Genomic DNA, 13,224 nt, shown 5'->3' with positions numbered 1-13,224 from the left:
TTTCTCAAAGCCTCCTTAAACATATCTAAGTTGGGAAACAACATGTATAACTCCAAATTAACATTACCCAAGCATCAACTTGTCCCCCGATGTAGGCCACATGTGGTTCAGTTTGAAGGACACCCCCACGATGAAAAACTAAAGTGTAGAACTCGAAGCCATCTTGCGCTACCATACTCTGTTCAAAAATTGAAAACATAGACAAACACAGTTAAACACAATAAAGCAAGGCTTCTTTTACCAAATAAACACAGTTAAGCACAAAACCATCACATGCTCTGCGGCCAAAGAAACTGGACAGTAAAGCAAGTGTTTCATATTAGATCAACACAGTTAAAACACAGACAAACACAATTACAAAAGATAACATAAAACAAAACCCTCACATGCTCTACAGCAAACGAAAAAGGCAAAGGAAAAGGAAAAGGAAAGTAAGCATTTTTTCAAATAAACACAATAAAGTAAGTGTTTCTTATCAGATAAACAGACTTATCAATTCATAACTACCACATTGACATCAACAAAGCAACCACATTCCAGTCCGATGAAGAATCTGGGACCACAAGCACAACTCCTTCACTGACCTTGATTTCTCCAAAGGCGACAGACACCACAGAGAGAATCCGACTACTTTCTCCTCTCGAGCAATTTTGCTACGAATATGTACACGGAGATGGTTATCAGAGCTCTTCGTCACCCAAATTTTACACATCTCCTTTGTTCATTTCGACAATACAAAGCTAAAAATTGAACAGGACCCTTCACTGACCTTGATTTTTCCAAATGCGACAGACATCACAGACAAAAATCGATTACTTCCTCATCTCGGTGCTGCGAATTTGTAGATGGAGATCAGAGCTTTCGTCACCCAATTTTCGCGCCAAGCATGCTTGGGCAAAAGCTTGCCTGTTGGGATGTCTGCTTAAAAACGGTGCATTTGAAGCTCTAGAGTAAAAAACAATTTCGTTGACGGCGTCAGGTCCAGCTAGGCATCCACGTGAGCATTTCGTTAAGTCGGTTGACGTCGAGGACCATATTGATAAGCGGAATGAAAACGGTTGGGTTAAAATGGTGGAAAAATTAGTATAGGGACTAAATTGATGGCACTGTACAAGTAGCGGGATGACAGTGATAGTTTCCTCCATCCTAAATTATTAGTTCTGGATAAACTGGGTGTAATATGCTAGGCATACTCTCGCTCTTGATAATACAAAAGATTTAGATTTGATTTTTATTATGGGAATGACCATATCCCTTTTATCATTTAACAATACCAAATTCTTTTTTTAGTTTATAAAGGAGATCTACAAATCTAATAAAAAAATTATAAAAGGGATATGGTCATTCCTATTACAAAAATCAGATCTAAAACTGTTGTATTATTGAGAGCGAGAGTATACCCAGTAGACTACACTCTGTTTATCCAAAACCAATAATTTAGGATGCCCATTTAGGCTGTGACAATGAATGACATACGTGTATGCTCAGTGGCCCGAAAGGATTGGTCATTTTTCCTTGACGGGAAAGACGAAGCTTACGTAATTTCACGGGGTGGCTTTTTGCTAGATTGTATGTTTAGTGGCCCATATCGGTTCTTGACATACTTGCTAATCGATCTTGAACTTGGTTTTTGTCTTTTTTTCAAAACTTGCACATTTCTTTTTCCGTACATTCACTGTGTGGGATCATCTTGTTTTGTCAATCTATTCATTTGAGTCCATGTCTCTATTTTGTGTGCTTTTCAGTCTCTAGACTATTTTATTGAGTTTATATTTCAACCATTATCTCCATTTTATTTAGCATTTGAGTTCCTACTTATGCTAATTTTTAAATTTCAATTCCCACACATATAACTATCAGATACCAGAGAAAATCCTGAAGAGAAGATGTTGTCTGTGATATGTTTTGAAGAGGTAGATGCATCTCTCATGCTCATCGTGGATGAGTGCTTCCACATGTTCTATTTGATTTGTATGAAGGGCATGTGGACATGAAGTTGACTGAAGGAATGGCCCCAAAATGACCTAACTACTGATGTGATTCTCAATTGATAGTCGAGAGCTGTGAAAAGTTTCTCGAACCAAACAAAGTGCCACATATGAGGGATAAAATAAGAGAAGCATCTATTCCATCAAGGGATAGGATTTACTACCCATATGGTGAGTCCTCTTACTTGATGTCGAAGAGAAACATGCCAAAGTGCACTAAGGAATGGGTGTCAAGGAGTAGCGGGTCAAGGGGGAGATCGAAGCATATGTAGGCGCCTTTGGTTGATGGTCATGGGTTGAGGAAATGCATGAGCGGTAACTACTTAATTTGTATTGATTGCCATGTACCTTGGCACTCTAAGATGAGCTTCACCAATTTTAGACGAGGTTGTTTGTAACAAGACTTTGATGGCAGGTCGAAGGTGTAGGCTTGAGTATCTAATGTACTAGGCCATAGCAGCTACAGAAGGAAGTTTTAGAAAAGGGTGATGCGAACAGGTTTAATCCATTCATGTAAATAAACACTTTCCGAGAAATATAAACAATCTACATATTGTTTGAATCAAAATTTATAGCAAGACCTCGAATTACATGCACAAAATCAGTTTCATTCGTGTAATTTTCCTAAGATTTGACTGTAGTAGCGTCCAACAAAAGCTCCATAAAGAAAGGAAACACTTACCATGCTAAGCTTCAACTCTTTGTACAGAAATGAAAGAAATCACTGTGAGGATATTATGGTAACATCGTTGTCTTCTTTTCTAAGTTACAAAGGAGACCCATCCCGTGGGATTCACACGAGATAGGAGAAGGGAAATAAGTGGGTATATATAGATATATAAGTCCCGTTAGAGAGGCTCGAACTGAGTCTCTTGTACAGACCAGGGGCCCAAGCTTCATAACAACATATAAGATTTTATGCCCTGAAAGTAGCAGTGATTTATTACGAGTTTTGTCAAGACAAGTTCGTCTTAATTAGTATATCGTGACAATAGAACGTATGGTCACATTATTTTATAACTTATAGTGACAAACTTATATATATGATCAAATATAATTATCACATTATATAATGTTAGTTACAACATTCATCATGTCACGATAATGAAAATATGTATATGCATATATGTTAGGAATTGCGGGAACCTTGATCTATGACGCTCACGCAACATTGAAGATATATGTATATATATACATATATGCAGCGTATATGCGTTAAGAAACTTCATTTAGTATTATATAACATTTTTATCGCAATATACTTTCTTTTGACAAAATTTCTTTCGTAATAATAGAATTTATCACAATATACAATATTTCATGTAGTGATAGCTTAGTATTAGCTTAAAAATGTCTCATATAAATATCATATTATCAATTAATCTAAGAGAACACTTTGATAGATCAGTAAATTTACTTTTTATCTCATATTTATATTATTATTTTCATTTATTTCTTTGATTAGTATTATTTATGGCATGTGACTCCTAAATTATCATATGATTATATAGTAGGTAGTCATAACATTGTTTGCTACATCATGTTTTCTTTTTTTTTAAATAAATATGCGTCTTGATATTCAAAAACCCACTAAGCGCTTATAAAAGTCTTCCAATCATGAGTTTCTCTATTCACAAGACTCAAATTCAGGTTTTTGTACAAGGGAAATAAGTACCGAATCATTTCAATCAATCCGTATTAGTTTTTTTTCTGAGATGATTACTCTAATTATGAAATTAAATTTTATTTATTGCATTTATTACACAATATGATTTGCATTGAAAACATAATTATATTTAGGATAGCTGTTGTTTGGTCTTCTCATAGCGAAGCACGAGTGTTATGCTAGTAACATATCACAGCAAAGTACACAAACTAAAATATACTAAAATTAAATTATACATAAAAAGATATAACTAAAAGAAACTTTGAAACTCGTGAACAATACAAAAAAAATTAGAAATTTAATAATAGACAAGAAAAATTACATGTAAAATGAAACTTGGATAATTTCACGAACTACTAGAGTATGTTTCTCTTTGGAGCCCTATATTCCACCCCCTTAAAAAGAAAAGGTATGTTTTTTCTATATTATTATGATCTTGAGATATGCATATTTTGGAAATTATAAATTGAGAATACTCCTCCAAAATTTGGCTTGAGTCCGAAAGCTAAAATTTAATAAATTTCAACAAAAAAGAGTATAGAGCAATGGTGCACGCCTTTGCCTGTTAATCTAGAGATTTCAGTTTTGATACTGATGAAAGATTATTCATACCATTTTATTAACTATTGGATTTCACTTTCATTGTATTATGTCATAGATCTCCTTTATAACAGAAAAAATAAATGAAATTCTGCGTAAACATACACAGTTGAGTGGAGAGAATGATCAGGAACAAATCTATCATAACAAAATAACTAGTCGCTAGACCTGCGTCTATTTTTGGTAATAAATAATATTAAATATTGATAGGATAAAATTTAAAAATAATTTTTCATTTTGTTCTTTTGTATCATAATGAATTTATCACATATTTGTTAATACAGTGGATGTGAATGGATATTTGATTATGAGCTAAGGGGAAACTCGGGGAAACTCATGAAAGACTCTAATTGGACGAGAGAATATGGTAATATAGAAGGCCCTCTAACTATGCATGTGTCGAAATAATAGGCAGTTAATTGGATTAACCTTAGTGGAAACTCTAATGTAACTAACTCAAGTGGCCTTGATACCCATGAGTTATATGATTGGCGAGATGCAGCCAATATTACTAGAGGGAGTTGTTTTCAGTTGGGGATTTTCGTTTAAAGGAAAACTAGGAGATAATCTTCAGCAAAACCTATCTTTTAGGGGAACGAAATCTTCAACAAAATTCTATATCCAACAACTTAAGCCAACAAATCAAGCTTGAATGATAAAGAAAAAAAAAAGAAAAAAGAAAGAAGATGTGATTGACTACGGAAGAAAAACAATCCTACACTTTCAAAAGGTTATTTCTTTTAAATCTGATCAGTTAGTTGAATCCATTCTAGAATCTTACCAATACTATCAAATGCCAAGGCTTCACATTAATTAGAACTCAATGTGGACAAATGCGCCACAGACCGATAACAAAGAAGCACTCCAGGGACTGTTTCTTCTTGATCCATCGTCATGAATATGACTAGTAGACCGCAGATGTCTTTATTGAGGAGAGAATGTCGTCTTGCTTCCATTGTCTTCCTCTTCCTTGCTTTATTTCATGTCCCAGCATTTGCAGCCAAAAAGGTTTGCTTTACGTATCCCTGTCAAGGTACTTTGCTTCTTAATATGCCTCGTAGTTATATATTTGGCTAGCTATCATGGATTTGAATAGAAGATCCTTTTGGTAGAAATGGTTCTTGCTGGAGGCCAAAAAAAAAACTTTATGAAAATTTAGCTTTTTCCAGAGACTACTTTAGTTTGATCTCTCGGATCCAATCAATGGAAGCATAATGCTTCTGCCAAATGGATGCATTTGGAAATCGTATGTGAAACGCAATCCAGCTTACGTACACGTGAATGAATAAAAAATAAACAAGAACATATCTAGTCTTGAACATTTTAATGGAGAGGAGATTTCTAATTGATTTGCATGTATATGCTAATACTAAAGTTTTTGGCGAGAAGTTATCCTGGTTTGTGTATGTGGTTGAAGTCATATATCGTGTACATGGGATCACATCCCCATGGCCGTGATGCTTCCCCTGAAATGTTCGAGAGGGCGACCCAGTCTCACCATGAATTCCTTGGTTCATTTCTTGGAAGGTACTTTTGATTTATATATACTAGGGAAATAGCCCGCACTTTGTTACAGGATAAATTTGGGTGCACTCGTGAATAGCCTATGATATCGTGCATTTGAATCAATAATAGCCACTTTGAGGCAAAATTTAATGTATTGATTAGAGACATTATAATGGAGAAATATTATCACACCCCAATAACATTAACTTTATCATTATTTTTCTTCTAATTTTATATAAATAAAAGTGACGCGTAATATATTATAAAAAAAAATGCATGTGAGTATTAAAGCGGTAGCATGCTCTATTTGTTGCATGATTTGACCTATTCTAGTTAATTGTGTAGAGGTAAAGTTAAATGAGGGGTATAGAAAGTTCGCAATGAAAGGGCAAAAAAGGACAGGTGGCGTCCTCTCCTTGAGATGGACCTGTTTTTCATTATTTTTAATAAAATTAATGATGATGGTGATCATAATAATAATTCCTTTATTTTGTCATATATATATATATATATGCCGATCATCATATAAATTTTTTATAGTCACCAGTGCAAGTCCACTGAGTTGCTGCAAGTCGTTGTTTTAGTGGTTTCTCATAGTAAAAATTGGTCGAGCTCTTTTTTTCTTCGCATTGTTTGGTAAAGTCATTCATTAATTTGAAAGAAAACATTGGCAGAGCAAGAGATAATTTGTTTGGTATTACTTAGACGGCCTGTGCAGATAACCCAGATAGCATACATGTATGTATACATATATATATTTATACGATTTATATTCATATATATAGCCTGAAGTGGTTTTCTTTTTTCTTTTTCCATAATTTAATGCAGTCCCCTTTTTTTTTTGGGTGAACTCTTTAATGCAGCCATAAGAAGGCAAAGGAAGCAATTTTTACTCATACAATAAGCATATCAATGGCTTTGCAGCCCACTTGGAGGAGGAAGAAGCTGCTGAAATTGCAAGTAATAGATCTCACTGCATACTACCAAATGTTTCCAATCTTTCTTAGATCAATTTATTAAAATGATGTTGATAATAATAATTCTATCATATTCCTCCGAAACCTAGGATGTTTTGACATACTTAACATTTGATTCGACACTATGTACTTCTTCCTCATTCAATGGGTGATCAGAATGTGTGACCTAGAATGTTTTGATTCAGATATATACCAACAACGACATCGACAGAAGGTTGTCCAACTGATTTATTGTTTTGTTTGGTCGATTATCTTTCTGTCCTTAAGTTTATTTATTTAACCTGCTTCTGCTCCCCCAAGCCTTTTTCTTATTGTAATTTCATGATATTTAATTAGCTAATGCTCAAACTTATGCATGCACAGATCACCCCGATGTTATTTCGGTGTTTCCAAACGAAGCGAGGGAGCTGCACACGACCGATTCATGGAGCTTCATGGGATTAGAGAACAAAAATGGGCAGATTAGTTCTAATTCTGCATGGAATTTGGGGAATTTGGGAGCAGACATCATCATCGCTAACATTGACAATGGTTTGCTTCTCTACCTTCCCAGTTTGAATTTTTTTTAAAGTAATTTCGACCTGCTGCTTTGTTTTTGTTCTCAATTTTTTCTCTCAAGTGTCAAAAACTTTGCTAATCGTTACTCAACTTTCTTTACCCGATTTTCTAACGAAACGAATTGTGAAAATATAGTTCATACATAGGGCAAATTCTAAGCAGCCAATAAATTGTCTAGGCCATTTCATGATTTTTTTTTTATTACAATAGAAGCCCATGAGTCTAATACAATGAAATAGACATTTTAAATTATTTTATACATTCAACTTGGCTATTTCAAACTAAATTCCTTAAATTTCCAACTTTCTCAATTTGTCCTAAACATTTTGGTACTGTAAAGTGGGAATCTCATACACGATGGTTATGCGGCTTTAATTAAGAGTGATCTAAAAAGATCATTTTGATTTTTCTCTTTGTTTTTCAATATAAAAATGCCCATACATTCCTTGATGTTATGCGAACATGGCAGGCCAAAATTATGGCCCGTTTGGTTTTGCAATCAAGTTTTTAAAATTTTAATTTTAACTTTAACTCTAGTCACTATACAACAAAAATCAACAATACAATTATTACTTTTCCATTTTTTTTCAATTTTTTTAACCATTCAATTCAATTTTTAATACTAAATTCTCTCAACTATCCATTACCTTTTTCACAATTCAATAATACAATCATTACTTTTTTTCAACTATTCATTACTTTTTAACACTTTTTCTCATAATTCAACAACACAATTATTACAATCTAATTAAAATTAAAACTTAACTCTACTTAACTCTAAAACCAAACACACCATTTAGTGTTTCCAATGTAATTTCTCTTATTTCTTATTTCTTTTTAATTACAAGGGAGGTCCATTACAAGGGAGGTCCATGAGCCTGGTATAAAGAAATAGAAATCCTAATATCTAATAAATGGACACGGTGATTATAATGAGTATCGAGCCTGAAACCTTTTAATTTCTCTTATTTCTTTTGGTGTGATGTACTAAGCCATATTGCAGTTTTCTCGTGATTTTAGTGTAACCAAACTGAGCTTTGCTGCAGGTGTCTGGCCCGAATCAATGAGCTTTAGTGACCATGGCTATGAACCCGTTCCGGCAAGGTGGAGAGGTTATTGTCAAGATAGTGCCTACCATGGAGTTTCTTGCAACTTCATGAGCTATCTCAATGGGTCTGTTTGATGAGATTTTTTCTTTCAACAATATTTCGATTGTTAGTACAATAGATAAGGACGGCTACCACAAATAATACTGCACCCATGATTGTGATATATCTATTGCTTCTTGTTGCCGTATGGTGATGATTTTGATGATCTTAGAGGGGTAAACTCGCTTCTCATTGCTGTATGCAGGAAGCTCATTGGAGCGAAGTACTTTAAAGAAGGCTATGAGGCAACGCATGGGTCGATGGACCCGCGGATGATGACCCCACGTGATCAGGATGGGCACGGAACTCATACCCTGTCAACCGCTACCGGCAACTTCGTTCCTGGAGCAAGTGTGCTTGGAGCGGGCATAGGCACAGCCAAGGGTGGGGCCCCATGGGCCCGTGTGGCCTCCTACAAGGCATGCTGGCCCCCTCTAAAGACCGGTACATGCTACGATGCGGATGTGCTGGCAGCTTTTGAAGAGGCAATCTATGACGGGGTGGATGTGCTCTGTGTATCGCTTGGCAAGGACCTCGTAGACTATTTCAGAGATTCGTTCTCCATCGGAGCTTTCCATGCAGTGAAGAATGGGATAGTTGTTGCCTGCTCGGCAGGCAACTCTGGCCCTGATCTTGGCACAGTCATGAATGTCTCGCCATGGGTAATTACTGTTGGAGCAGGTACACTCGGCCGGGAATTCGAAGCGTCCATAGAGCTTGAGCTAGAGACAAGGAATGATGATTTGTATTTCAAGGGGCTAAGCCTCTCCAAGCCCTTGCCAGAGAGGAAATTCTATGACCTAATCGCTGGTGCACATGCTCGAGCCGCTTATGCTTCCCCTGATGACTCGTAAGATGAAAATCTCATTATTATACATGATCCATTTATAGATATACATATTTTGATTCTAGTTTGACTACCCTTCTTGCTATAGAATGGCATTGGACAAACTCTCTCTATAATACTTCTTTAAGTATAAAATTGTTCGATGCAGGGAAAGGCTCTTTTAGTTTTGTCGAACTATCTTGTCATGTATAAACTATTTAAAGTATGCTAGTTTCCCATGGATTCGATAATCTGCTCTAAGCTACTGTATAATTTAGTTCTTGAAGTCGTAATAATAAAGGCACTACTCATCGTTTTGCTTGTGGTTTAAATGTTGGATAGCGCCTTTTGCAAGCCAGGAACGCTAGATCTTGAGTTGGTGGAGGGTAAGATTTTGGTGTGCGTAACAGGCCAGATAGACAGAATTGAACAGGGTCAATAAGCAGCTTTAGCCGGTGCTGCCGGAATGATTCTCTGCAATAATTATGACTCTGGTAATTCAGTATATGCTGAACCCCATGTCCTTCCCACGACACACATCAGCTATGAGGACGGAGCCAGTGTTTTTGCCTATATGAACTCGAGAAGGTATCTAATGCCTCTTACTCTCTGTGAGTGCTCGGCTATGCTGCTGTTTAACTTTATCAATAATTAACAAAAATATCTTTGTTATGGCAGCTGCGGGTCTGCTTTTCTCACATCTCTTGTTCTTCTTTTAACTAGTACCAGTGGCTTGCTAAGTTAGAAACCATATCACATTTTATAAGCTAATTAGATGCCTTCTCATATATCAGATAAATAGATCTCTTGCTTCTCAGGTAGGTGTCATCATTTCAGAAATTGCCTTTTCTCGAATGTATACTTAGAATGCATAAAATAATGAACAGTTATCCACGCGCATACATTACAAACCCAACAGCATGGACAGGGTACCAAGCTCCAATGTTAGCAAGCTTCTCGTCCCGGGGCCCCAACACAGTACATCCAGAGATCCTCAAGGTTTGCACGCTTCAAAATCATGATGAGTTTGTTCTCATTCTCAATAATAGCAGATAGGATCGAAGAATTCATTTATTAGCAAACCTAACCCATGTAACCTTTTTGTGCAGCCTGATATTATTGCTCCGGGAGTAAACATCATAGCCGTCTGGTTGAGTTTAATGTTGACTCAGGCACATCTATGGCTTGTCCTCATGTTGCTGGAGCTGCGGCACTTCTCAAGTCACGGCACCCAGACTGGAGCCCTGCTGCAATCAAATCCGCTCTAATGACCACAGGTGAGGAACTGCAATTTCAGCATTTGTTTTTATCAAACCCTTGGATGGACTAATATATCATCGAAATGATATTGATTTTCGTCCCAATGTTAATTCCATCCATAGGGAACATCCGCCGTTTTTCTTTTTCAGATCGATTCTCAGCTGCATTTTGTAGAATAATATGTCCTTGTACTTATACGCGCATCACATTTCTCTCAATGTATGAGCAGCTACCCCATTGGACTCAACGGGTAATCAGATCCTCGATGAGGCCTCCCAATATCAGGCACGCCTTTCCACTATGGGGCAGGGCACTTGGTACCCAACCGAGCCATTGATCCAGGGCTCGTGTATGATATGAACATCAAGGATTGCCTGAACTTCCTCTGTGCTGTGGGCTATGATCAGGCGGCAATACAGAAATTCAGCAATGGGCCCTACTGGTGTCCCAATTATTTCAGCTTATTCGATGTCAACCTACCCTCTATTATCAGTTCCGGACCTTTCACGTGGCCCAGTCACTCTCCGCCACTGGTTGAAGAATGTGGGCGCCCCCAGTACTTATGTTATAAATATTGAGCCCCCCTCCAGGAGTTTATGTCTCAGTTGAGCCAGCCACTCTGACTTTTTACAGAGTCGGCGAAGAGAAGGAGTTGGCTGTGACCCTGCAAACTCTGCCCAACGCAGTTCATGGCAATTCATTCGGACGAATAGAGTGGAATGATGGGGTACACACTGTGAGTAGTCCAATTGCGGTTGGTATGTGATCAATGTAGGTACTAAATAGTATATTGGAAAGGAAGGATTGGTAATTAGTATTAGGAGGAGAATAATAAAGTAGGCTACTTTATTTAAACTTTTTGGCTTATCCTTAGATGGTTCTTAATAGTGAAGAGGCTTTCTTTGTCTACTGAAAGAATGAGAGGGGACTTCAATTAAAAACGTGCAAATAGGTTGTTTTTCTCTAATATTGAATGTAAGACGTCCATTTTCGCCCAGAGATGTTCGGATGGCATGTTTATATATGATGTGAAGCAGAAGGTGACTCAAGCTGAGGTCTCCGATCAAGATAGACTCTATAAGATGCTTCTATTTCTTTCTGCTAAACATCCCGAATGATCAGTGCTCATTAAAACCAACATATCGATCATAGTTTCAATCGTAATGTCAAATGATTCTCTTCCACATAGTCTCCATGGGATGTTAAAATGCATGAAATGGGCTTCTGCCCTACAATTGTGTATTGGTGAATTTTTAGTCTGTTATCCTTAGTGTGATCTGGTTATCTGCTAATTTTTTTCCCTCGAACTATATATGATAAGGAAAAGAAAAGAAAAAAGAATCATTCTTATAACTCCCGAAAGACCAGAACAAAGTTAGCAGATATTAGCCTCTTCCCCATTGAAACGGCTAAGGATTAATGCTAATATATTGCTGAACTCAATAATTGTTGTCCAAACGAAATGGTAGCTGGGAAAGAGAGACCGCTCGTGTCCTGCTACATGTCACGCCATGAGCAAGTCTACAGGGCCTATAAATTGACTGTTCAAATCCTAGTGGAAGATGTGCTAAGGATCATTCACAATTGAACAGATAAGAAGTCCTGGCAGATAGATCCATGCTGCCGTAACTCTTGAGAATCAGGGTACGTTTTAATAAATACCAGAATGTGTCTTTAGAGAATGAGAGAGATTGATTCCATTCTTGTACTAATGATCATTTTCATTTCCTAGCTAACTTCTCTCTCTTTCGATACAGGACCGATGAGAAGAAACTTACGAATTGCTGAATTTGGTTGACGAGCTCGATGATGATAAGTGGACCCATCTCCACTGATCGAGCTTCACAGGAGGGGCTACTCCCAGATGGTTGAGCAATTACTAAACCAACGACTAACACTGGCAGTTATACATGATGAAGATATGAAGACAAACCGCTTCATGTTGCCGCATTCAAAGGGAAAGAAAACGAACATGATGAAGAAAATCCTTGAAATATTTCCGGATTGCTATCATTCATGGAGTGCACAATCCTCGTCTAGAGCATGATAGCCAGTCTTGGTCGTTGGTTTATCAATTGCTCAACCATTTGTGAGTAGCCCTCCTGTGCGGATCGGTGGAGCGGAGTCCACTTATCATTGTCCAACTCTTCAACCAAACTCTGCAATTCATTTATGCTAGGTTTGTCTCGCCATAATGGAATAATTTATGAACGAAATGAGTACATAGTACGCATTAATAAGTAATAGTATTATGTAAAAGAATTAAGACTAGGGCTTTTACCCTGCGTTGCATGAATTTGTTTTGATATATCCAAGGTTGTTAGAATCGTGATTCTACCTAGAATCGGTCGATAGTCATAGAATCGTGAATCGTAAGATTATACTAGTAATTAAAAAAAAACAACACACACACACACACACACATATATATATATATATATATGTATGTATTATACCAAATCCCATGTTAAAAATAGTAGCAGTAAATAGCAAATGATAAATCTTGTTGCTTCCTACTTCGTTTGTCAAAATCAAATGGTGCTTAGTCTTCACAAGAGAGCACTTGCACTATAATAATCTCCAATAAAAATCGATATAGTACCGTGATTACGGATCCTGTAGGCGAAGGTGTTTTTCCTCTCGAACTTCTTCTTGGTCTGTCCTTTCTTGAAATCATCTTTCTCTACACCTACAA

At 36.8% G+C, this 13,224-nt stretch overlaps 1 pseudogene; it reads left to right on the top strand.

Annotated features, from left to right (window-relative positions):
- The first annotated feature begins 5,172 nt into the window (after window positions 1–5,172).
- On the top strand, window positions 5,173–11,428 carry LOC116204212 (annotated as a pseudogene).
- The last annotated feature ends 1,796 nt before the right edge of the window (window positions 11,429–13,224 follow it).

This window comes from Punica granatum, chromosome 4 (assembly GCF_007655135.1).
Source record: "Punica granatum isolate Tunisia-2019 chromosome 4, ASM765513v2, whole genome shotgun sequence".
Taxonomy (NCBI): domain Eukaryota; kingdom Viridiplantae; phylum Streptophyta; class Magnoliopsida; order Myrtales; family Lythraceae; genus Punica; species Punica granatum.
Note: the sequence above shows the minus strand (reverse complement) of the source record. Positions and strands in the feature narration are given on the sequence as shown.